The following is a 3,350-nucleotide window of genomic DNA, read 5'->3' as shown; positions in this document are numbered from 1 at the left end:
TTTCCCAGAGCGCTCATATTTCCCGCCTCCAGATCCTGATTGGTGGATTTCTATAGAGCGTCTCCCAGATTGGTTGGAAGTCGGAAACATCCCTGTCGCTCCTTTCAGCTGGGCCGCCAGGACTGGCACCGGAGCTGCTCAGAGGTCGAGAGACGTCCCTCTTTGTTTTCCTTGCTTGTGTAACCTTTTCTTTTGGTCCAGCCTACAAGAAAAAGACGCTGGGTGTGTCCTGTCACCCAGTTCACGCCCCGATAACGGCCTTGGGGGTGGGGCGGAAGGACTGCTTCCGTTCTTCTTTCCGGTTGGGCAGTTCTGAGCTGGAAATGTTTTTCTTCCCCTGGATGAAAGAAGGGTTAGGTCAGTCTCACTTTTTCGTCCTAGGACCCTGTCCCTCCGGCTGGATCCCAGAGCGAGTCTGGGTTGGTCTGAGCTGCTTGAGGAGGCGTCCGGTTCGTGTGGCTACGAGTTCTCTCTGTAGGAGGAACGAAGGCTAAGATGAGCGGGGCTTTCCGCGCTAGCCCTAGATGTCTTGAGTCCTTACCTCCTATTCACCTGCTTCTGTCATCGGTGTAATGACCTATCTGCCTGCCCATCTCGGAGAGTTGTTATGAGGGTCAAATGAGAGAACTTGGAGAATCGCTTATAGATCTTTTAAGTGTGATAGTAATATTTGCTATTAGATGTAGCAGTGGAAGTATGAGTAATATTTGCTATTAGATGTAGCAGTGGAAGTATGATGCAAACATTGTTTGCAGGATAAACAATTGATCCTGGCCCCTTAGTCTCAAATAGAAACTTTTCTGAGCAGTTTGTAAAACAAGATGATAAGCAGAAAGATACACATATACTTCTTCATTAATAAAATATTGAAAAAGCAATTTTGTCATTTAACAACAAATAAGAACATATGAACAAGGGTAATAAGGTATTGATCTATGATTTAATCGGTTGAGAGAACTCGAAAGTGCGGAAATCTTTTATTAACTTCTTAATGCTCTAGTCAGCTAAACACTAAGCTACCAGGAAGGCAAGTGACTTACCTAGGGGACTTACAGACAGGCATACATGTCAGAGGCAGAAATTTACTTCCGATTTTCTTGGTTGGAGGACAATTATCTATTTGGGCCAGGGACTGGATATGTGATTTCATTGTTAGAGGGAATTAACCTAGTGAGAGAAACTCCTCTACCCTGGGAAGTTCATACATCTCTGCCACTTATAATCTTAGTGAGAAAGCTCTGAGAGATACAGTGACTGGCCTAGAAGTCACATAGCTGGTGTGTGTGAGAAACGGCTTGAATCTAGTGCTTTCCATTGGGTCCAGCACTTAATGTTCTGTACATCTCTATCTTTAAATAGCCACTGTTGGAAAGATTGAAGAAAGTCAGACATGCTTATATTCTGTGGTTAATCTGCACATTGGTGTATATCTTCTGGAATACAGTTTAGAATTATGCAGTAAAAAAATTTACCCAATTTTCCTACCATTTAACCTAGTCAATCTCTTACCTAGAGAATGAAGTTAGAAAAAACCATTATCATATATGACTAATTAAAGCAGCACTTTTTATAGTAGCAAAAAACAAACATTGGTGTGTTACCTATCAAACTACCAAGAAATTCAATATAGAATTAGAAAAAAACTACAACAAAGTTCATCTGGAAGAACAAAAAGATCAAGAATATCAAGGGGAAATGTGAAGGATGGGGGCCTAGCAGTACCAGATCTTAAACTACTATAAAGCACTGTTCATCAAAACAATCTGGTGCTGGCTAAGAGACAGAAGTGTGGATCAATGGAATAGAGTAGGGGTAAATGACCTCAGCAAGCTAGTGTTCAATAAACCTAAGGATTTGGGATAAGAACTCATTATTTGACAAAAACTGCTGGGAAAATTGGAAAACAGTATGGGGAAAATTAGGTGTAGATCAACATCTCATACCCTATACCAAGATAAATTCAAAATGGGTAAATATTAAATATAAAGAGTGAAATCAAATAAATTAGGTGAACATAGAATAGTATACCTGTCAGATTTGTGGAAAAGGAAGGAATTTAAGACCAAGTAAGATATAGAGAACATTACAAAGTGTAAAATGAATGATTTTGATTATACTAAATTAAAAAGGATTTGTACAAACAAAACCAAAATGAGAAGGAAAGCAACAAACTGGGGGAAAAATTTATAACAGAATTCTCTGACAAAAGTTTAATTTCCCAAATATATAAGGAACTAAGTCAAATTTACAAAAAATCAAGTCATTCTCTAATTGATAAATGGTCAAGGGATATGAATAGGCAGTTTTCAGATGAAGAAATCAAAACTATCAACAATCACATGAAAAAGTATTCTAAATCCGTTTTGATTAGAGTAATACAAAACAACTCTGGTCTGACACTTTCTAGCTGTGTGACTCTGGGCAAGTTACATGACTCCCATAACCTAGCCCTACTACTCTTTTGCCTTGGAATCAATACACAGTATTAATTCTAAGATGGAAAATAAGGATTAAAAAAAAATCCAAACTCTGAGGTACTACCTCACACCTAGCAGATTGGCCAAAATAGCAGCAAAGGACAATGATAAATGTTGGAGGGGCTATAGCAAAATTGGGATGCTAATGCATTGCTGGTGGAGTTCTGAATTGATCCAACCATTCTGGAAGATAATTTGGAATTATGCCCAAAGGGCTTTAATAGAATGCCTGCCCTTTGATCTAGCAATAGCACTACTGGGTTTCTACCCCAAACAGATAATAAGGGAAAATATTTGTGCAAAAATATTTATAGGCACTTTTTATAATGGCAAAATATTGGAAAATGAGGGGGTGTCCCTCAATTGAGGAATGGCTGAATAAATTGTGGTATCTGGTGGTGATGTGTTTTAAGGAATGATGAATTGGAGGATTGTTATATGAACTGGAATGACCTCCAGGAATTGATGCAGAGTGAAATGAGCAGAACCAGGAGAACATTGTACACAGAAACTGAAACATTGTGGCACAATGAAATGTAACAGACTTTTCTACTAGTAATAATGCAATGCTCCAGGACAATCCCAAAGGTCTTATGAGAAAGAACACTATCCACATCCAGAGAAAGAACTGTGGGAGTAGAAACGCAGAAAAAACCCATGATTGATCACATGGTTCAATGGGATATGATTGGGGTTTTCGTGTTAAAAGATCACTCTATTGCAAATATGAATAATATGGAAATAGATTTTGAACAATGATATATATATAACCCAGTGGAATTGCTTGTCAGCTTCAGGAGTGGGGGAGGGAAGAGGGGTGGGAAAGATCATAAATCATGTAACCATGGAAAAACATTCTACATAAATAAATAA

The sequence above is a fragment of the Monodelphis domestica genome, chromosome 1 (genome assembly GCF_027887165.1).
Source record: "Monodelphis domestica isolate mMonDom1 chromosome 1, mMonDom1.pri, whole genome shotgun sequence".
NCBI classification, from domain to species: domain Eukaryota; kingdom Metazoa; phylum Chordata; class Mammalia; order Didelphimorphia; family Didelphidae; genus Monodelphis; species Monodelphis domestica.
The sequence above is the reverse complement of the archived record's forward strand: the minus strand, read 5'-3'. Positions refer to the sequence as shown.